Genomic DNA, 23,177 nt, shown 5'->3' with positions numbered 1-23,177 from the left:
CATAAGTCAATATTACAGTTTTTTCCAATCATTTTCACACTTGTCTCAATACCATGACTTTTTCCAAACACTTCACACTGTAAACTTTCGGTGCAAAATGCACTAAAACCACCAGAACACTTCACACTTCACCCAAAAGTGACACATGCTGCCAAACCTATAGCACATGCACTCTCTCACAAGACGACTTTGTCACACAAAGTACAATGCATGAAAAAACACAAACAACTTGAAGCGCTGCAAAATGTCTAGTGTTATCTTACAGTAAACATCATAATACAAACAAATAATACAGTAAATAAATTCAGCTGCGCGATACACTGGAAAAGAAAAATACATTACAACCACCTACTGAAAGTACATTACATTCAATACAAAAGAAAAAAAAACAAAACAAAAATCGCCAAATAGCAAAGTCTCACTGTATACAGTTGCGTATACTGTTGTCCTGGACTAATTCATTCGGTCCCTTGCATTTGGCCATAAATTTTCATCGACATCACAATATTTTCTCTTGCAATACACCACGGAAAAAAATCTCTTTCAGTGCCTTATCCAGCTCTGGATGTCCTCCACATGGATGTCCACACACCCAGCAGCCATTGCATCTAAAAGCGACATCTGATCATGTGGCCGATGGTCATATACCTTCCATCCCCATGCAGAAAAAAATCCTTCAATCGGGTTGAGAAATGGAGAGTATGGTGGCAAGAATAATGACATCATCCAGGGATGGGCTATAAACCACTCTGTGACTTGGTGGGAGTGATGAAAGGCCACATTGTCCCACACAATCACAAATACTGGTAAATTCTTCCTCTCCCTCCTGTGGGAGGTAAATGCTAAATCCTACAGTAGTGGGTTACAGTAAAGACAAACGTGCATCGATGCGTCAGTTTTTTCCTGGAGACTTTTCTCAAATCACACCGCTACAGTAATATACACATCAATCAAATGCCTTCAGTCAGAATGCTCTAAATAGTGTATAGTATTTGTTGCTTTGTCTGAAAATCCTGACAATTGATGCCTCTGTGGATCTAGGCAGGTGGGGTTGAACTCTTAGTCCCGCTTTCCTCAGGGACAGACCATGATTTCCAACATGGTCAAATACTGTGGCTCTGATTTCATCAGTAGCCATGGTTCTTCCTCTTCCTCTCCGTTGATGTCTTCTTGCTCTTTCTCTGCCTCTTGCTGCATCCATTGTTAACTGGCTAAAGAAAAATGGCAATGGAAAATGCGGATCCAAAGATTTGTACATATGGCAAATTGGCACTAACCACACAAATTCCTAGATAGATGCTTAGCTGAAATTACAGGCAGGTATGTGCTTTCATTCAGCTTTCCAGCTTCAAGCATTGTAAAGTGCTTGGTGGTGATCTAGGGGGATGGTGGTGGTCTAGTAGTTAGGGATCTGGCTGGGCTCCCATTCGGAACACCGGAAGCTTGTGAGTTCACTCCCAGGGGATGCCACCATTGTGCCCCTGAGCAAAGGCCCTTGACCCCAACTTGCTCCAGAAGGACTGTCCCTGTAGATACAGTACTTCACTGTAAGTCGCTTTGGAAAAAAGTACCTGCTAAATGAATAAATGTAAATGTTTTACTGTAATATATGTGTTGCCATACCCACTATTTATGCACAGAATACATTGTATTGCGATGCAAAAAGGAAAGAGACACTCTATGACCTCATTTGTATAAATGGTAACAAAGCAGCAAACAAAAACAAAATTATAAAATTTCTGCTAAAGGCATAATTATTTGTGTTAGTGCAAGTGCATAGTGTCCTTTGTCTGTCAAAATGGAGCATATTTCAATTTACAGTGCAATAAAATTTAATTTAAATTGACTGAAAATTAACTGTTTTGAACATATTATCTAAACGTCTGAAAAATCGGCTGTAGTTGTACAAAGTTTTGCTGGTGGCAAACACTGACTGAGAGAAGTATTCATAAAATTTGGGGGAAGTGGTGATTGAATGCATATTGTGTCAAGGCAATGCAAAAGCATACATAGTTTAGCTCACATAGTCCAATTTTACGGTGCATGTTTTAAGTGTTTGGAAAAAGTGGACATGGTATTGAGACACGAGTCAAAATGATTGGAAAAAAGTGTAATACATTTAACCCAAGTGTGTTTTATGGCTTCACTGTGAGGCTTGACTGTTTTTTCCTCCTCAATGATTAGTTTAATCTAGCTGGTGAAGCTGAAGGCAGAGAGGGAAATTAGTTTAGTCATGACTTCAGAAGTTACCCTGACAAGCGATTCTGTACAATCAGGGATGGAGCTGCTGGTTGGGCTGGTCATCGCCTGCTTTTTCTGACTGATGTAGGTCTGAATGTAAAGTTTCAAACTGCATGCTTAATATGTATTAATCTGTTTTATAATGTTCACACAAAAAGAGCTTTTAATGTGTGTTGCACCTTACATCTCCTACTGTACAATGTAGTTCATCTAAAGTTCATCTAAATCACCTATTACTCACTGTAATCCTTTCTATACCCACCTCTGTATGACTTCACAGAGCATCACTGCCAACAAAATAAGAGGGTTACAGTTAAAGTAGGTGAAAAAATTTCATGTAAAATTTGCCAATCCAGGTTTTCAGCACCATGGACAGCAGCCTACTGTTGCTTAAAGGGCATTATTATGCTCACTTTCAGTTTATAATTTTATATCTATGATCAACTAGAATAGAGTATGCATGCTTCAGTGTTCGAAAAGCACATATTGTTTTCTCATAATGCACATGTCTATTCACCCTCTGTCTAATCCCACCCCCAATGAGTCCAGTGTGGTTTGATTGGTCGGTTTACCCTTCATTCCCCTGTCATTCAGTCTGCAGACAGATCCTTGCAGGTAGGCAGACAATAAGGATTGTGTTATGAGGTGACCTCATCATGTCACGGAAGTAAGGGCTGGAATTCCAATGAGGTGTTTTAGGCAGATGAGAGATGAGTGGTTTCTGTGCTGAGAGTTACTCCCTTTGCTATGTACTTTGCATCTAAAGACTTTGCAGACCGTTTACATGCAGTTGAAGCCATGTAACACACTAATAGAAAGGGAAAAGCATAATAGGTCCCATTTACTGAGTGTTATAGCAATATGCAATATATTATTTTATATATAAATTCCTTTTGACGTTGACCAGAAGGTATGTGATACCCCCCCCCCCCCCCTTATCAGATAAGTAAGAGCTGCTGTCAGCTGAGACAAGCTGGTGTGATTCATTTCAATTCAATATTACTTGTGTCGCGCATTTTCACAACATTACATTGTCTCAAAGCACTTTACCTTATCCCTGCCCAAAGCCCACAGAGAGCAAACCAGTGGCAAGGAAAAACTCCCTAGAAGGAAGAAACCTTGGGAGGAACCAGAATGAAAGGGGAAGCCCATCCTGCAAGTGCTGGCAGAGGAAGTGATATGAGCAAAATGGCAAAGTTCCAGTTCACACTGTCCATATTTTAAGATTAAAATGAGTAAAAAGTGGGCGGTCCTGATTTCGTGTCCTACATCACACTCCAAGCACTGGCTGTACAGGTTCCCAGGAGACAATCCAACACTGCAGATAAACCTCCCTGTTTAACTGACTGCCATGGTATGACTACACAGATTGAGCAGGGCCGCATGAGAAAGGTCTCACTGCAGTTAGCGTAACCATTTATTTTACAACTCATCTCGTCTCATTCTGCTTCATAAAGGTCACACCCCACTCCCAACTTCCTCTGACGCAAGGAGATTCATGCACAAATGGCTACAGCATAAACTGAAACAATAATGATATATAAAAAGGCATTTCATAAAAACACAGCATAACAAACTACATGTCACTGCAGGACTTTAGAGAATAGCTACTCCAATAATTGCGTAGTGATATTGAAGAAGAACATGTCATCGACTATGCCCACTAATCATGGCAGCCTTAATGCATATATCAATAAAAGTTTTTAAAATTTTAATACGTATTGTCTCTGTTTACGTGATAACGAAGACCTAAATATATATTTGCTTTAAATATGTGACTCATGTTAGAGAAAATATAAGTAAACCATGAGGACAGAAAAGTAACAGGAATGACCGACATATAGTGCCAAACAGATAAGGTGCAAAGACTGTACTCATAGTACAGACAAAGTAAACGTAGGGCACTATGTAGGGTAGGTTGTAAATTTGTTTGCACTTTGCAGCTTACCTTGCGTTGACTCTTTGTAGTACGGTCCCCACGACGGTGGTGGAAATAAAAGGGGCTGGTTATCAGGGGGCATGGATTTTGTGGCAGTTTCTATATTGGCGTTGCTGGTGGAGGGAGCTGCATTTCTGGGTTTGGATTCTGCAATGGCTTGAATGTCCTGTGTATTAAGGTGAACACGCGGACGGTTACATCGTCCACACAGCATAGAATTAATAAGACTTGTTCACTGTCGTCCTGTTACTGTAATATTCTGGGAAGTTGTGATTGTTCAACTCCACTGCGCACAGTTAGGAGCAACTCCACCTAGCAGACATACGTACGAGGTGATTGAGGTATGGAATGATTCTGTCCCTGTATGGACTAATCATCCCCAAATTCTATTGTGTCCATGATTCACCCATATCATTGTGCCAAGGTTGAGCAGCACAACATGTTTTTCCAAGCCTCAGATCACAAGATCCACAGATAGTGAGGATAGCTGAGAAGATCATTAGAGTCTCTCTCCCCTCCGTCATGGACATTCACATAACACGCTCCATCCACAAAGCCACCAACATTGTGGATGACCCCACCCACCCCTCACATTATCTTTTCACACTCCTAGCGTCTGGAAAAGCATTCAGGCCTTCACACCCAGACTCAGAAACACGGCATCAGACTACTGAACTCTCAGGGACTGATCTGATACCACACACAACACACACACACACACACACACACACACATGTTTGTAATTATATATTTGTGGGGACTCTCCATTCATTTCCATGGAGAAAACTGTAATCCCAACATGACATACCACACACACACACACACACAGAGAGAGAGAGAGAGAGAGAGAGAGAGAGATTAGGTATCTGAATATTTGTGTGGATTCTCCATTCATTTGTATGGGCATAACCCCAATCCTAACTATGGCAACCTTAATCCTTAATCCCTACAGTAGTAACCAAGAAGTAACAGTAAGTAAGCAAACAAAATACAAAACTTTGACAATTCCTTTGATTGCATTCACAGAATTCTATAAAATTGAGTTTTTTCATTTGGGCACCAAAAACATGTCCTTACAAAGTCAAAATAACATGTTTTTATAACACTGTGGGGACATTTGGTCCTCACAACATAATATATACATTACCATCCACCCAAACACACATACACAGACTGGCTTACCTATATCCTCTATAGATTCCTGAATGAAATATCTGCAAAGCAGTTATTATGGCATGGCCTTAGGTTTGAACATGCAGTTTTTAAGGACACTGCACTAATTCTAAAGGAAACACTGCACTAATTGTAAAATGGTTTTAAATGAACTTTATTTAACATAAAATAAAATAGAAATCAAACCAAAATTTTGTCTCTCAAAAAACTTGTATATGACATATCTTCGAAATTAAAAACACCAGGATACTGAATTTGAATAACAAGAACTATAGTCTTCTTTCTCAAAAGCGTAAACAACTATCTTAAGACCTACTAGTTCCTGAATTATAGATGTTGCCTATGAAATTCGTTGAGAGTTGACGTCGCCCTACCAATGTTGCTAAAATGCTAATTGCGTCAACCAGCTATGGAAATACAGCGGCGGTACACCCCCAATACAGCGGTATTACGCATTACCGTAATGCTGCCTAGCAAAAACATAATGTCATAAGAAAATTACAGACACACTTTATAGACAGAGCTGCGTGGTTACTTATTGACAAGTAGATACATGATTTGGGGGCTTGAAAGGCGGATAGATATCCAATCACGCCCAGCTACAGTAAGCACAACCTAAAGAGACTACTTCTGATTGGACCAGCTTCAAATTCGTCCCTCCCTGACAATTCATTCTGTTTTCATTCGTTGAACATAATGTCAGTACATATCTTCATACTTTTCGACCAATGAAATATCTCGGTGGTTTCCATAGAAACAAAATCATTGCAGGTTAAACACAAACATTCTGACAGAGAGATGGCGCAGAGGTGAGCAGCATCTCTTTGTATGTTTCTTGCTATTTCTTCAAATTATGTTTTGTTAGCATATTCAATTTTATATTTGATTTTATGTCCTACATGCAAATATTGCGGCACAATATCGTTGAAATATATTTATAATTAGTAATTTAAACTGTAGATGCTGTGGCCATTATTATTACAGTTTTTTCCAGTCGCTAACAAGCGTTTGTCCAAACAGTTGTCACATTTTCAAAACTCTAAACACAATTAGCACAGCATCGGTCTTTTGTGGCCATACCATTCACACATTTCATGTCGTTTTCACCCAATATGCAGTCAGTGAACACATATCTACAATGCTTACATTTTCTTAACAGACAAGCTATACCTCCCAACAAAATTATGGATCGTTTTTGTCTTATTTACAAATGTTAATACACAACATACAACAATAAAAACAACAATATTCCAAACCTTACCTACAGTATAAAACCTCTACTTCTGCAATAATATCAGCTCAAAAACAACACATCAGCTCAAAAATAAGCTGACAATTAACAAACAATTCAATAATTGACATTCGCAATATCAATAGCATCAGCCTCACAACTATTACTCGGACATTGTCCAAACACAGAGTACGGATGCTCTACACTGTTCCCTTTGAAAGGAACAATGACAGAGTCAATGAGCTCCGGCGACAATATGTCCAGGTAGTATAGTGTATATTCAATGTCTAGTTCTACAGTAAGCTTACTGTAAGCTATAAGTATACATATAGGTAACCTATACGTAATAGGTTACAGTACAGTATATGGTGACATGAATTTGCATAAACTTTGTTTCAGAGAGTTATGGAGGTGGAGGCCAATCAGGCCCCTCACAAATTCATCTACATAGATGAGGCAGGATTCAATCTGGCCAAAAGGCGTCGGCGAGGACGAAATATTTTAGGAAATAGGGCCACAGTTGAAGTGCCAGGACAGAGAGGGGCAAACATCACAATATGTGCAGCAATTGCAAATACTAGATAGGTCCTTCATAGATCTCAGGTTGGACCCTACAATACCGAGCGCCTCCTTGCCTTTTTGAATGATCTTCACCAGCACCTGGTTCCAGACCAGGATCAAGAGGGAGAGCACATGAGGACCTTTGTCATCACCTGGGACAATGTGGCTTTCCATCACTCTCAAGCAATCACAACATGGTTTGAAGTCCACCCAAGACTGGTCGGTCTCTTCCTTCCACCCTATTCACCTTTCCTCCATCCCATAGAGGAGTTATTTTCTGCATGGAGGTGAAAGGTTTATGACCATCAGTCACATGACCAGATGTCACTCCTTGATGCCATGGATGCTGGCTGCAGGGACATCGCAGTTGAAGACTGCCAAGGGTGGATCCGTCATACCAAGCGGTTTTATCCCAGGTGTATCGCCTTGGATGACATCAGATGCGATGTTGACGAAAACATGTGGCCTAACCCTGAAGATTGCTGAGATTAGATAATTTTGTGGGGGTTTTTTTCCAGTCTTTTTTTTTTTCCAGTCTTTCCCCCTTTCATCTGAGCTTTTTTGTTGCTGTTTTTTGTGTGTTCGCTCAGTGTATTTTGTGTGTTTGCTCTTGTATGTTTCATGAATATTTTGTTCACTGTAAGCAATACAGTAAAACTTGTATACAGTAAAGGAAAAAAAAAACTGATTTGCTTTTTCCTGGAATGATTTAGAATGTGAACATTAGATGTGGACATACAGTTCCCAACCAAAAAATATAGTGTAAAAACGGTGGATTGCATGTCTTGCATACAGTTACCAGTAAAAATGAAACAGAGTCTATGTAGTTTTTGTAATGCCAAAGATTGCCAGTATTTTGAAACCTGGTGCACTTTGATTGACTGCATGTACCTTGTGAACTGAAAACATGCGTTATTGTTTGACAGAATAATTTCATTTTGAGTCAGATTTCCAGTGTTTTGGTAAAGTTAGTGTGTGCAGAGAAAGGTGTATTGTATTTTGAAATGAAGTGCTAGTATATGTTTAACAAAATGTGTTTTTGAGAGGAAAATTAGCCATTTGGCCAATTGTGTTTTGTAGGTGTGTGTCTGTGTTAAGTGTTTGGAAAAAGTATCTGAAGTATAGGTAAGCACTTGTTAGCAATTGAAAAAAACTGTAATATGATTGTTTATATTTAAATGGTAAGAGAAAATATTTGTGTTAAACTTAAGAACAATAAGACTTATGGTTGATATGATTGGTTATACTCATCCAGCCTGTGATAATGCATTTCATCTTCAGATGTTATTCTGCAAAGATCGCCTATACGTTTACTTTTTAAATGTCCCATGTTCTTGAAGTAAGATTAACCTTTTGCTAGGTTCGGTACCATGGCGATGTTATAGCGTATCGAAGCAGCGTCATAATTTCACAAGCTTTACTGTATTGCAGGGGCGCCGTAAGGGGGAGGAAAGCTAGGACGATTCCAAGGGCCCCTGAGTGACAGGGCCCCTAAAAATTAGGAAAATTACTGGATTGGTTTGGACTGGAGGGCCTAATATGATATGCTTTCATGGGGCCCAAAATCTCTAGCAACGCCCCTGCTGTATTGTGAAGCAGTTTTAGCAATTCAGCCGTTACTGCCGGAGTAGCCTCGACGCCACGAGCAGCTAATGAAGGCTCCATCTCTTTCCATAGGCATTCTTGATGAATAGCATTTAGGAATGAAGTTGAAATAATACAGTGCAGATTTGGCTTTGCGAGTATCACATATGGCTAGTTAATTATATGTCTTGTTTATTCACCAGAATGAGAATTGCGAGAGCTGTTTCCTGGACCAACGACCAGCACTGGGGAGCCTGGGACCTGTGGGACGAGGTGATTGACTGGCGAGATAAGGAAGGTTTGGAGGAGTACTCACCAGCAACACCCCCCACTGTCCAGGCTGGGGAGGTTATGGGAGCACTGGGAGGTGTGACTGACTGGTGTAAGGGAGGGGAGGGTGTGAGCATGAAAGGCTCTGAGACTCTTCATAACAATTATGGCCTGACATCTGAAGAGTGGGAAATTTATAAGACGTACTACCTTCAGAAAAAGAAGAAGGTCAGGAAGAATAGGAGCACTCAGGGGATAGGTGAGGTAAAGGGTGCAATTAGTGGGGAAAAGGTGGAGGTGGCAGAGAGGGAGAAACATGTGGGGGTGACCTCCAGTGTACAGGTGGAGGCCGCAGACCTGAATGTAGGCATTAATAAAATGCAAAATGGAAGCAAGGAGAAGCAAGGTGAGGTGGGGGTGAATGTAAAGGTGGTTAAGGGGGGGGAAATTTACCTGAAGGCAGAGGATATGAAAGGAAATGTGAAGGTGGAGGCTGTGCAAGTCCAAGTGTGCGAGTTTGGGCTTGCAGAAGTAAAATCTGGGGATGTAAATGTTGAGATTGTGGGGGTAGAAGTAGGGGAGGTAATTATTGAGGGTGCGGACATGGTGAGTGATGTAACCATGTTGGAAATAATAGTAAGTGATGTACTAGTTGAGATTATAAATAGAGAAGGAGGTCAGGAGGAAACTGGCGGTGTAGAGATAGATGTGGGTCAGGTAGAGATAGAAGAAGTAGAAGTGGTGGGAAATTAATATTAAAGTTGAGCTTGTACAGCTCTTTATATAGAGAAGAGCTAAAATATGAAGAAGATGAAGTTGTGGTTCTGCTGCTGCTGTTTGGGGAACATAAAATAATTGAAAGAGTATCAAAGATAATGAATTAAGTGTGATAAATTTTGAGATGTATATGTGGAATGTTTCATAATAATGTTTAACGTTTATTAAGAGAATAATGTATATTTCTAAGTAGATTTGTAAACTGCTCTTTAAAGTATTATTTTTCATAATTCCAGAATTACTAAAATCCCCAGGTAAGTTAATTTGATTTCATTGTTTAAACTGCACACACATAAAGATGATTAGCCCTGTTATGTATTTGTGTTTTATTTATTGTTTATTTATTAAGCACCGTATCCCTCATTAAGGGCATGTTGTACAGGTCACCTGTGTTCCCATAAACTTTAACTTGTCTTGCAGTCTTGTTCCCCCCACACCCTCTGCTTGTTCCCTTCCTCTGTTTCTGTCTTCACTCCAGGTCCAAGACGTCTCCAGCCCACTGTCCTTGGGAAAAGCCACCATCCGTGGCCACTGCTCCGGCTTCTCTGGGCCCTCCTGCCCTGCAGTCCCCTTCAGCTGTCCACCCTGTGTTGGTCTGTGTGTCAGTTGTGCCCTGCGTTCCCTGTCTTTTCTGGTTTCTTGCCCGTGTTTGGTTCCTGTTAGTGTTTGGTTCCATATAGTTCCTTGCTCCGCTTCTGTCCTCTGTATGGTTAATGGCCTGTCTTGTCTTCCCCAGCTCCTGTAACCCACACGAAATGTTTCTTGTCCCGTGTTATCACTCGTCTGTGGACCTGTCCTGGTGTGTGATGTACGTTCTATCATCCTGGTTGTCCCTAGTCTGGCCCCAGTTCTCCTAGTGGTGTCCCGTCTTGCCCCCAGAGTGCCCTGTCCTGGTGTTGCCCCTGCCTACCCTTGTCTGTCTCGTCCCCTAGTGGTGTTCGGTGTCTGCGCCCTTGTCCCGCAGCAGTGCCCATCTGGTGTCTTGTCCTGCCCTCTTCCACTCTGTCTCCCATCTTAGTGTACGTATAGCCTGCTGTCTTCCCCGCTGTCCCATCTGCTCCCTCACATGCCCTGTAAAAAGTGTCCTTCAGTCCTGCGATCCTCAGTCCAGTCATTGATGTTGCTGCCTGCATGTGCTCCCCAGTGTGTCCTGTGTCTAGTGTTCTTGCCTGATCCTCCCTACCCTGTTTGGACCCCTTGTGGTCTGTTTCCTTTGCCCTTCCTGTAGTGTAGTTTTCTTTAATAAAGCCCCTTTTGGTTTTCCTCCATGCCTGTCTTCGCCTCTGTCCTTGCCCTCGACGTGACACCATTACAGTGTGACCAGGTAAATGCTGCTGAAGGCTTACCTCAGTTTATCATTATTCCCTTCGTCTTGAAAGAGAACAGCAGCAAAAAGTGGGAAAATGATTAAAAAGTAAAGAACACTGTTCTTCTTAAGGTCAAGTCATTTTTGGAACTGAAATTAGAATAATGAAATATATTCAACAGAATGGTTGTCCATCCATCCATCTTCTGAAACCACTTAATCCCAACCAGGGTCATAGGGAGCCTATCCCAGGAACAATGAGCACAGACAGGGACCAACCCTGGGCAGTCGCCCACACACTACAGGGCCAATTTAGACTAATCAATTAACCTATCCTGCACATTTTTTGACCGTGAGAGGAAATTGGAGCCCCCAGTGAAAACCCACACAAACAGCGTGCAAACTCTACACAGATAGGACCCAGGACCAAACCCAGGACCTTCTTGCTGTGAGGCAGCAGCACGAACCACTGCACCACCCTGTTGAAATGGTCGTTTGTAAAATAATACATTCAGGTTATGTTATTGTAGATCTGGAACGTGGTGTTAAAATGTAGTGGTGAACTTAAGACTGCCCATTCAGTATCGCTGTTTTCCTAATGATAGACACAACAATTAATATTAAATATTTTATATAAGGACTGCAGGGCATCGTCCAAGCAGCAGAGAAGCTCATTGGCTGCAGCCTCAACCTCAGTGATTCACTACCTGCCCCAAGAACATAAAGGCGACCTGGCGAGATCATCGCCGACCCCTCCCACCTCGGCCATAAACTCTTCCAAATTCTGGGCACTTCAATCTATATTTGAATTTATTTTATTATTACATATTTTTTTGCTTCTTTAAAACTAATCCTCTGCTTATTCCCTTAAGACTTTGTTTTAATATTTATTAGGATAGAATATATCATGTCAAATTCAGTGTATATACAGGCCTACTTGGCTCATAAGAATGATTGACTGAAGTCAACTTCCAAAAATTATAGTGAATTGCATTATTTGCTTTAGGTTTAAAAAAGTTTAGCTTTTTTAACATTTTGTAACTTTTGTTGAAAAAGACATACTTTCCATATACATATACTCATATTTTCTGTGTCTGTGTCGGAGAGAGTGATCAGCCCCCCCCCCCGGCCGCTGGCCCACAGAGTATGAGACACGCGCTGTTTTACTTGCAAGGGTGCACACCGCAGTGTAGCTACAAGGGTGTGGCACCATGAGAGGGTTTATTTATACTTTAAGGTGATCAGGTTACATTGTGGGTGTGAACAACATTTCGAGTGGGATAGAATGGGATGTGGAAGTGGGAGTGGAAATAGGAACAACAGAACGTACAGCAGAGGTGGGCTCGTCTGCTGCACGTGATAGAAAATTACTGTTAAGCACTTACACAGTTGCCATATAAAACAAGCTATACATTCATAAGAATACACATGAGTGATAATATATACACAATCTCAACCCAACAGTCTGCCTTCACCGGACGTGAATTTTCGTTTTACAAGATGATTAGGGAACACTTATTATAAAAGAAGTGTTGTCTGATTGGCCAGTGAACGTGAAAAACATCCCCGGACACGTCCTCTTTTTCATCTCACCAAATATGGTACCCTAACCATACCATTATCCTTCGTCCACCAAACTTTACAGGTGACACAATGCAATCAGGCAGGTAACGTTCTCATGGCATCTGCCAAACCCAGACTTGTCCATCTGACTGCCAGACAGAGAAGCACGATTTGGTCACTCCGCAGAACACATTTCCACTGCTCCAGAGGCCAGTGGTGGTGTGCTTTACGCCACACCATCCGATGCTTGGCATTGTGTCTGGTGATGTGAAGCTTGCAAGGCCATGGAAGCCCATTCCAAGAATCTCCCAGTACACAGTTTTTGTGCAGGAGTTAATGCCAGAGAAAGTTATTGAGTCGACAAACCATTAGCAATTTGTATGCACTATGCACCTTAGCACTCTGTTACTTCACGTGGCCTGACACTTTGTCGCTGGGATTCTGTTCCTAAACACTTTCACTTTGCAATAATACCACGTACAGTTGGCTGTGGAATATATAGCAGGAAAGGAATTTCACAAACTGACATGTTACAAAGATGGTATCCAATGACAATACCAGGCTAGAATTCACTGAGATCTTCAGAACGACCCATTCTTTCACAAATGATTGTAAACCCAACTGCATGGCTAGGTGCTTGATTTTATACACTTTTGGCAATGGGTCTGAATGAAACACCTGAAGCCTTATATCATGCTCAGGCATTATATAAGGCAACCGGGCCAAGTGTGAGTACACCCTAATACTGACCATTTGCCAGGCTGAGCTCTACCGGGGAGGGTCCTGGTGCAGCTACTGGAAGAGGTGGTGCAACTCTACTCACCTCAGCCACCTGACAGACAACCTCAGTGCCTCAATACCTACACTGGAAGAGTAGTGTGCAAGGGAACAGCAGGCCATGAGATACAGACACCATCACGAAGGGCTACAGAGCCAAAGACTCCACTCACTCACAGAGACAGTCGCTTGTGATGTAACCCAGGGGTTCTTGACGAAGCATTTGTGTTAATTGTGATTATAGCATTATGTGATGTTTCCTCTGTTTATGTTAAAGTTCAGTGGTCAGTTTAACAGATAAACCACACACAGTTCCTTAATAACTATATTTTATTCTTCAAAACAAATATAAAAATAATTATGCAATAAAAAGTATTCTGTGAGCTTGCTGGAAAACAGTTTGGCTACACATTAGTTCACATCAAAGTATATGATGCTTCTGTAATCAGTTATGGCCAACAAGCAACATCTTATGCATGATTTAAAGTGGTCAAAACAGCAAACTGGGATGTGTTGATGCTGGGTGATACTGGTAATTTAATCAGTCTCATATCCCACCAAATCCCATCAGATAAGTAGTTCAACAATGAACATAAATATACCTGAAGGCTGTGGGGCTTCTTTGGATAGTATGCTGGCTTCTGTCCTACCCAAATGAACACAAAACAGCGATTGGTTTAATAAAAAAGCATTTATTTGCTTAACAGAAACTGCAACAAACAATGGATAATCTTGATGGGGGTGTGAAGCAGGTAGGAAATGGCAGATGTGATACGCGAGTATGTGAAGTACGTGATGTGTGTGAGTGTGTGGCGTACGTGTGCACATGCCCGTGGCAGAGTCCGTGTGCGTGGAAGGACGGCACTGATAAACAGAAACGCACAGTGGAATGCAGCGGGGAATTTAAATCCATGCAGGTATTCCACTAATCTGTAGAATTTATGGAATAAAGAAATATATGTAGTTACCAATGTAAAACAGACATGCATACATACAGTACAGGAACTATACATAACAATGTAAACTATAGATATGGGTATGGAATCGGAATGTGCAGTGCAAAGTGGCTGCTGCTTATCAGTCCAGAAAACTTACATAACCTATACATGACAATATACATGCATATGAGGACCGTAGGGAAGAAGAAACTGCAGCATGAAGTGACTGGTGCTTATCAGTCCAGTATAAAAAGCAGGTGCAACTGCATGTAAGGTGCAGAGTGCAGTGAGCTGGGTGACCATTACCATAGTGCCTGGGGTGGGGGCACAGCTGGCAGAGGGTGGCAGTAGTTGATCCTTCTGTTGGCCTGGGGGTACAGACTGTTCCGGAGTCGGGATGTTCTGGTATTAACACTCCAGTACCATAGGTGGAAATTAGCGGGATTTAACTGGATTTAAGGAAGCACTTCTTTACACAGCGTGTAGTCAGAGTATGGAATAGTCTTCCTGATAACGTAGTGCAAGCTGAATCCTTGGGTTCCTTTAAATCAGAGCTAGATAAGATTTTAACAACTCTGAGCTATTAGTTAAGTTCTCCCCAAGCGAGCTCGATGGGCCGAATGGCCTCCTCTCGTTTGTATAGTTCTTATGTTCTTATGTTATCTGCCTGGTGTCATGAGACTGACGATGTGTTGGGTGAGGGGTAGGCAGTGTAGACTACAGACAGTGTAGGCTTTGGTGAGCCTCCTTAACCAGCCACTCCATGGTCTTTAACCAGTTTAGATCCTAAAACCAGTTGAAACAAGCAAAGCACATAGGCACAGAAACACAAAGTAAGATGACTGAACAAAGCCAAGGCGGAGAGGGAGGGAGCAAGATGCATAGGAAGCCTCACACTGCGTTGCTTGATATGATGAAGGGCAGCCCTGCCCCCTGCTGGTGGGATGGCAACAGCTGTTCAGTGCTTTAATTAAGCTCTGCATCATTTTCATTCCAGTGCTGGAAATGCTAGGAAACATGGATGGGTGATATGTAGCTTAATTAATTAAAGTAAGTTCATTCATGTCAAAAGTAAGAAAGCTGAATTTTACACCACTGCATATAGTTAATTAAGTTTAACCTTTTGCATGACTGGATAGGCCAGCTTTACAAATACCAAACTAAACTTCACTAAGATGATTTCGGTCCAACTCGCAATATGCAAGGCTCATTTCAGCAGCATAGACACATGGTTCGAATTACGGGGGGAACTGGGGGGTACAGTAACCCCCGCCAAGACCCAGACTCCCCCAAAGAGACAAAAATAGCAGTTTGGGGGGTCTTAAAACTTTTCTTTTGCTGTAAAGAAAAAAACAAAAGCTAACTTCACCTTGTAGGAAAATTTCTATGTAAAACAATTTCAGACACCGCTAATGTGGACCGTACCATTTTAACCACCTCGGCGCTAGAAACTGCTTAGCCAGTCGGTTGTGCCAGAATTGTGGGAACCCTGATCCAGGATGCACCGGACCCGCGCAGCGCGCCCTGAAGACGCTCCTGCCACTCACCGGCCGTCAAGAGCTCCCTGCTCGTCAGTGAGGAGAATCCGCAGCGGGCGGGGGCTGCTCTGTTGGAGCGGGAGGAGACGTGCTGCAGCTGGGAGGCCCGGCTGGCTGCAGAGCGCCGCGGACTTGACAAGCAGCAGGAGCGGGACCATCGTGACCGTGAGCGGCTGCTGAAACCTGCGGAGGAGCAGGAGCTGGAGCAGCTCAGCGGTGAGTTGACCAACTGGGAGAAGTAGCGCGACCGCCAGGGGTGGCTAGCCGAGGCAGCGGAGGCGGCATTACGGGGCTAGGAGGAGGCCGCACTGCCGGAAGTCTCCAGCAGCCCCATGCGCTGTGTGTCCCCGGAGAAGGGAGCCTGGCTGTGGGAGTCGCTGGGCATGGTCACCCCTGGAAGCTGTGCTGGGAAGAAGGTCCAGCGCCGGTGTTCTGGGCAATTCAGTTTCCCCTGTCGCGCGCTGATTAGTACACGGATTCGCTGTTGTTTTCATGCGGGTGAGGGTAAAATGCGGATTCCGCCGGATTCCGCCGAACGTAAACAAAAGGAGGAGCTCAGCATTGCGGTGCAACTGCGCAGTCAGTACAATACGGATGTCCGAAATCGTATTGTTCTTAATGTTAACATTAATTTCATTGTTAATTTGTTAAACATGTGAAAATGTTCTATATATTATCTGTTGAGCGTTCTCTGGTCGAGGATAATCTGCATTTTTCCCCTCTCTTGTCCCGTCAGACAGATGTGGATGTCCATGGCTACCAACGTCACTGTTCATGGATGCCTGTTCCTGACGAATAAAATAAATCATAGTAAATAAATATGTCTTTCACCAAACATGTCAGTATTTTATTGTAATTCTGTATTTCTGTAGATCTCACATCCAAGCACTATTGAACTGTTTTGGTGTTATCTGATTAAATTTTCTCATATAAGTACAGCTATACTGTACAGCTTGAAAGCACTCCTGTGAAATATCTACCTAGAAACGTGGTTGCCACTCTACAAGCCATTTTATCAGAATTAATACACGAAATAAATAAAATAAAAAGGATATTGCAATTAAAGCATCTGTTATATTGAAACATGGAAGTGGCACGTAGAAATCCTGCCCTGGGACATGTGATATATTGCCGGAAAGCTGGCAATTTGTACTATACGAAAATGCATGGAAGTTCCCAGGGCAGGATTTCTAAATGTGCACTTCGCCCTGTACACTGTAACAATGGGGAAGCTGCCATAAATAATCTTCAACTAAAAGTCCACGGAAGTGGCACGTAGAAATCCTGCCCTGAGACATGTGATATATTGCCAGAAAGCTGGCAATTTGTACTATACGAAAATGCATGGAAGTTCCCAGGGCAGGATTTCTAAATGTGCACTTCGCCCTGTACACTGTAACCGTGGGGAAGCTGCCATCCATAATCTTAAACTAAAAGTCCACGGAAGTGGCACGTAGAAATCCTGCCCTGGGACATGTGATATACTGCCGGAAAGCTGGCAATTTGTACCATACGGAAATGCATGGAACTTCCCAGGGCAGGATTTCTAAATGTGCACTTCGCCCTGTACACTGTAACCATGGGGAAGCTGGCATAAATAATCTTCAACTAAAAGTCCACGGAAGTGGCACGTAGAAATCCTGCCCTGGGACATGTGATATACTGCCGGAAAGCTGGCAATTTGTACTATACGGAAATGCATGGAAGTTCCCAGGGCAGGATTTCTAAATGTGCACTTCGCCCTGTACACTGTAACCATGGGGAAGCTTGCATAAATAATCTTCAACTAAAAGTCCACGGAAGTGGCACGTAGAAATCCTGCCCTGGGACATGTGATATATTGCCGGAAAGCTGGCAATTTGTACTATACGGAAATGCATGGAAGTTCCCAGGGCAGGATTTCTAAATGTGCATTTCGCCCTGTACACTGTAACCATGTGAAAGCTGCTATCTATAATCTTAAACTAAAAGTCCACGGAAGTGGCACGTAGAAATCCTGCCCTGGGACATGTGATATATTGCCGGAAAGCTGGCAATTTGTACTATACGGAAATGCATGGAACTTCCCAGGGCAGGATTTCTAAATGTGCACTTCGCCCTGTACACTGTAACCATGGGGAAGCTGGCATAAATAATCTTCAACTAAAAGTCCACGGAAGTGGCACGTAGAAATCCTGCCCTGGGACATGTGATATACTGCCGGAAAGCTGGCAATTTGTACTATACGGAAATGCATGGAACTTCCCAGGGCAGGATTTCTAAATGTGCATTTCGCCCTGTACACTGTAACCATGGGGAAGCTGCCATAAATAATCTTCAACTAAAAGTCCACGGAAGTGGCACGTAGAAATCCTGCCCTGGGACATGTGATATATTGCCGGAAAGCTGGCAATTTGTACTATACGGAAATGCATGAAAGTGCCCGGGGCAGGAATTCTAAATGTGCATTTCGCCCTGTACACTGTAACCATGTGAAAGCTGCTATCTATAATCTTAAACTAAAAGTCCACGGAAGTGGCACGTAGAAGTGAGGCCCCAGCACATGTGATATATTGCCAGGAAGGTCGGAATTTGTACTTTACGAAAATTCAAGATTGAAGATTCAAGATTCAAAAGGTTTATTCGTCACGTACACAGTTGTACACATACAACATGCAGTGGAATGTAACCCTGGTCACTCTGAGCAGCTGTGCATGATAAGAGAGTAACAAAATATAGAAAAAATAAGAAAAATAATAAGATAAAAAATGAAATGTTCAGCTGTACATAATCTATACATAAGTGAAATGTGCAAGAGGCCTGAGGAATGTGCCAATGATTTGGACAGGGTGAAGCAGCACCTAGAGGCATTGAGTATTGTCCTGATTTAGGAGCATTATGACCTGGGGGAAAAAGCTCTTCCTTAACCTTTCCGTTCTGTGGTGCGTTTCCCAAAACCATAATTCGAAGGAACGTTCGCAAACACTGTCCTTAAGTTGCGTATTTCAAACAACTCACGAGCTGTAGTTAGAAGCTTAGTCCCGGGTAAATACGTCAGCGATGGTGGAAAATGCAGTCTAATAAGGGTATAGTCACCGTGTAAGTAAAAAATTGTATAATCTTTCATAACTAATAGGGAATAATTTAGCTCTACGATCACATATAATGTGAAGTTGTCTGAAAATGTTTGAAACGTAATTGTTGTGTGGGTCTCTGGTCATAAGTACGGTAACTGTCGGTAGTGAGCAATAGGGACACCTTGCTGGGTGATGCGGGAAGAATCCTCTGTGTGACCCATCTGTACGTTGACGTCAAACTTCAACTCACCAGTGGCACTTGCACTCTCATCTAGCACATATTGTATGTTCTAGTCACTCTTTGCCTTCTTCTCATGTTTAGAAACATGTGTGAACAGTTTTGAGTCATTGTGTTTAAATGATGACTGGTGGCTGTGCTGAACTTCTGCAGCCTGTGTTTTCTATTTTGCATCAAAGTTCACCACAGTGCAAAATGTGTTTTGATGAATGGGAATGTGTTTAGAGTTTTGCTCAAATCTGCAAATTGTGTTTAAAGTTTCACCAAAAGAGTGATTGATTCAATAAATTAGTTTTGGCAATTGGAAGTTTTGTTCCAAGAATGAGGTTTAGTCTTTTAGCAATTCAGAAAAACTGTAATAGAAACATAAGGCAAGGTAAACTTTAACTTACCAAAGCTCTTTGGGGCGGTCAAACCAGATGTGTCCAGTTTGTACAGATACTGCACAGTTAGAATAGAATAGAATAGAATGCCTTTTATTGTCATTATACATTTTTTACATATACAATGAGATGAAAAGCATCTCCTTGGGTCAGTGCTCAAACATATACATATAAAATATAAAAAGAGAAGTAGTATCTAAAGTATGTATAAAATATGTATAAAAATAAGCAATGTAAACAAATAGAAAGTATTAAAGTGACAGTGTAATATATCTTATTGCACTAGCATATGTATATAAAGTGAACGAATGCACAATTTCACATTGACCGGATTATTACACAGTGATAATATATAATAAATAGATGTGGTAAGATTTTTTAGTGTGTGTGTGAAAGGGAGAAAGGGGGAAAGGGGAGGAAGACCATAGTAGGGGGAGTGATTGTTTTCTGTGTGTATTCAGTGTGTGTACAGTGTGTGTTCAGTGTGTGTTCAGTGTGAGTATGGCTCTAGGGAAAAAACTGTTCCGGAGTCTGTCTGTCCTAGTCCTGATGCACCTGTAGCGTCTTCCTGAGGGCAACAGGTTGAATAGATCAGAGCCAGGGTGGGATGTGTCCTTGATAATGTTCCTTGCTCTGCTGAGGCAGCGGGAGGTGTATATGTCCATAAGAGAGGGGAGAGGGCAGCCGATGATCTTCTGGGCAGCTTTGACAACTTTATGAAGCCTCTCCTTATCTGCCATGGTGCAGCTGCCGTACCACACTGTGATGCAATACGTCAGGAGGCTCTCAATGGACGAGCGATAGAAGGTCAGAAACAGATCCTGGTTGAGATTCAGCTTCCTGAGGACTCTCAGGAAGTGGAGCCGCTGCTGTGCCTTCTTGACGACCTCTGTGATGTTCTCGGTCCATGAGATATTGTCCGAGATGAGGACCCCTAGGTACCGGAAAGTATGGACCCTCTCCACGCGTTCACCGTTGATGTATAGGGGGGTTAGGTCGGTGCCGTGCCTCCTGAGGTCAACAACGATCTCTTTAGTTTTCTTGGTGTTCAAAGTCAGATTGTTCTCTGAACACCAGGCCTCCAGCTTCAGGACCTCATCCCTATAGGCTGCCTCGTCTCCCTTAGAGATGAGTCCGACCACCGTAGTGTCGTCGGCAAACTTGACGATGAGATTGTTGTTGTGGGTCGGACTACAGTCGTGGGTGTAGAGGCAGTATAGGAGGGGGCTCAGCACACAGCCCTGTGGGGATCCGGTGCTAGTTAGGGGTAAAAGGCTGTTATGGGCAGGGTTAATCAATTGTACAGTTGTGCTTAAAATGGGGGTATAAAATCCTTCAAATACTACAAAAGTTATGTAAGAGAACTTTTGTTTTTTGTTTTGTAAACAAGTACACCTACTCTTACAGTTTTAGACTTAACAGGTTTTAAAGAATTTTGTATTATATTATATTATATTATATTAAAATAACATGACTATAGCGAATGTCTGTCAGCCCCTTTTGACAGAATGGCCTTATAGCTATGTTTTCATAGAATCTGAGCCGGAAAAGTCAGATTGCTATGCCAAGAGTACAACTAATTTGAAAACAGTGTTAGTGAAGTCATTTGAAGACTGAATTGTGTTACAGTGGAAAAAAAACACAACAGCACAATAAAGGGCAAGTGACTCAGGCAAAGTCAGTCAGAAGGGTGTGTGAACATGATTGGCAAACTGGGTGATAAGTATAATGATGAATGCCTGCTCACCAGTAAGTTTATGCTTATTTCCTTACAGTATCTCTTGAGGAGGCCTGCCAATGGTGTGGACAGTTTCAAAATAAAGATGGTGACTGGGTGAGGAAAATTACTGTAGTCATTTGATAGATGTGAAAATATGGCTACTTGTCCTATACTGTATGTTGTTAATCCCACTGTAGATACTCTGTGATGGATGCCAGAGGTGGCAACACCGTGTCTGTACTGGCATGACCAAGAGCCAATTCAAACACATAACAAATGTTAAATGGTATTGCACAGCTTGTGAAGAGGAGTCTTCTTTATAAAAACGCAGCCACACTACAGTAGTATGCAAAAGTCTGCAACCGCTTGTTAATTTAGAATTTTTTCCAACTTTTGACCTTTTACTTTTAACTCCTTCGTTGAGCCAATATATTTATTTGAAAACAGTGTTACAGGGGACACAGTAATAAAAATCAAGTTTTTATTCTAGCTTGGATTTACTTTTCTGAGTTTGTTTGTTAAAGCTCCCATGTCAATTGTCTTATTGAGTAATATGCGTAATGTATTTCTCTGGCCAAAGGTGCAAAATAAATGTGTATACTTCATATATAGTAGAACAGACATGCGTCAAGCTTTCTTCATGTTTGTGTAGGTGGCCTTGAAAAAGGACTTTTTGTGTCTCAGTGATGGCTCAGTATCTGGTGGGCCACACTTTGTTCTTGATCACCTGCCTGCACCATATTGGCATTGAGTGAACCAGTTTGATAAGGTGATCATGGGTGATAACATGATTCCAGGCTGTAATGAGTGCACTGTAAAAAATAAACCGTAAATTTTACGGTAAAAAACTGGCAGCTGTGGTTGCCAGAACTTTACCGTCAAAAATACGGTAGCAACGTTATTGGTTTTACAGGTCTGCACCCACTGTACTGTATATTTTACAGATTTTAATTGTTTTTTTTACGGTTTATAACTGTCTAATTAACATATTTATGTTGCTATAAAAACAGTTTATACCTGTCAAATTCCAGGGTTTACATTGTAATATTCTGCCTTTTATGTCTCCCTCAACTTGCTCTTTGTAAGTAAGTTGTCCATGAAGGGCAGCCACTCATGGCTGTGCCCAGGAAGCTGGGGGTTAAGGGCCTTGCTCAAGGACCCACAGACATGCTGAAACTGGATTTGAACCGGTGACCTTGTGATTATTGGCACACAGGCTTAGCCCACTGAGCCATACAGAACACATGGACCCTGTTGCTTGAGTACAAGAACTTTTATAAATAAATTACAAATATCAACTCTAAACACAGAAAGCATACAATAGGTATTTTAGACATCCAGAAATTGTGCAAATGTTGCAAAAGTAGTCAAGTAGAAAACAATTTGAATAGTGGAATATAATCGTGTGCATTATATGTGTGTATGATCAGCAGGGTTTAAATATGAGTACAGTCAATCAATTTCAATACATCTATATTGTACAGCACAATACTATATACAGTACTATACACTATATACAATATCTATACAGTATCTAAGTAGTATTGCATTTGTAAAATGCAACTAGAAAACCCCTTGTCTCATGCTGTCTTGCCATGCTTCCCCAAAGATAATACTTGTTACAGTTCACATCAGTTAGCATAGCACTGCGCTAGCAGACCATAGCTGCTCTGGGTAAAATTGTTCTAAAATACGTTACACAGCAAATGTGCCAGTGTTAAATTAACACTGCATACTGTTTATATTGGCCCACAGCATTCAGTGTTACCTATAATACTTTACAGTGTGCAGTGAGTGTTGTTTTTACAGTGTTAATATTTCTTAAAACTCTTATAGTGTTCAGTTGACAACATAGACTGTTAAGTCAGTAAGTCGCCACCTC

The 23,177-nt window shown here is 41.8% G+C and overlaps 3 long non-coding RNA genes across 4 annotated transcripts; 2 read left to right on the top strand and 1 right to left on the bottom strand.

The window, feature by feature from the left end:
* Positions 1–6,117: 6,117 nt before the first annotated feature.
* Positions 6,118–11,044, top strand: LOC140582395 (uncharacterized). Of its 2 annotated transcripts, none has more exons than XR_011985346.1 (2): positions 6,118–6,162; positions 6,984–11,044. It is a non-coding gene; the product is annotated as an uncharacterized lncRNA (long non-coding RNA). The 2 variants fall into 2 exon arrangements; XR_011985347.1 differs by having other exon boundaries at positions 6,131–6,179.
* Positions 11,045–14,094: 3,050 nt separating this feature from the next.
* LOC140582440 (uncharacterized) lies at positions 14,095–16,034 on the bottom strand. Its single transcript, XR_011985410.1, has 2 exons — positions 15,908–16,034; positions 14,095–15,368 (listed from the first exon to the last, which is right to left on the bottom strand). It is a non-coding gene; the product is annotated as an uncharacterized lncRNA (long non-coding RNA).
* LOC140582439 (uncharacterized) lies at positions 15,976–16,733 on the top strand. The gene is made up of 2 exons (XR_011985409.1): positions 15,976–16,114; positions 16,635–16,733. It is a non-coding gene; the product is annotated as an uncharacterized lncRNA (long non-coding RNA).
* Positions 16,734–23,177: the final 6,444 nt, after the last annotated feature.

This window comes from Paramormyrops kingsleyae, chromosome 24 (genome assembly GCF_048594095.1).
Source record: "Paramormyrops kingsleyae isolate MSU_618 chromosome 24, PKINGS_0.4, whole genome shotgun sequence".
Lineage (NCBI taxonomy): Eukaryota > Metazoa > Chordata > Actinopteri > Osteoglossiformes > Mormyridae > Paramormyrops > Paramormyrops kingsleyae.
The sequence above is the reverse complement of the archived record's forward strand: the minus strand, read 5'-3'. Positions and strand labels throughout refer to the sequence as shown.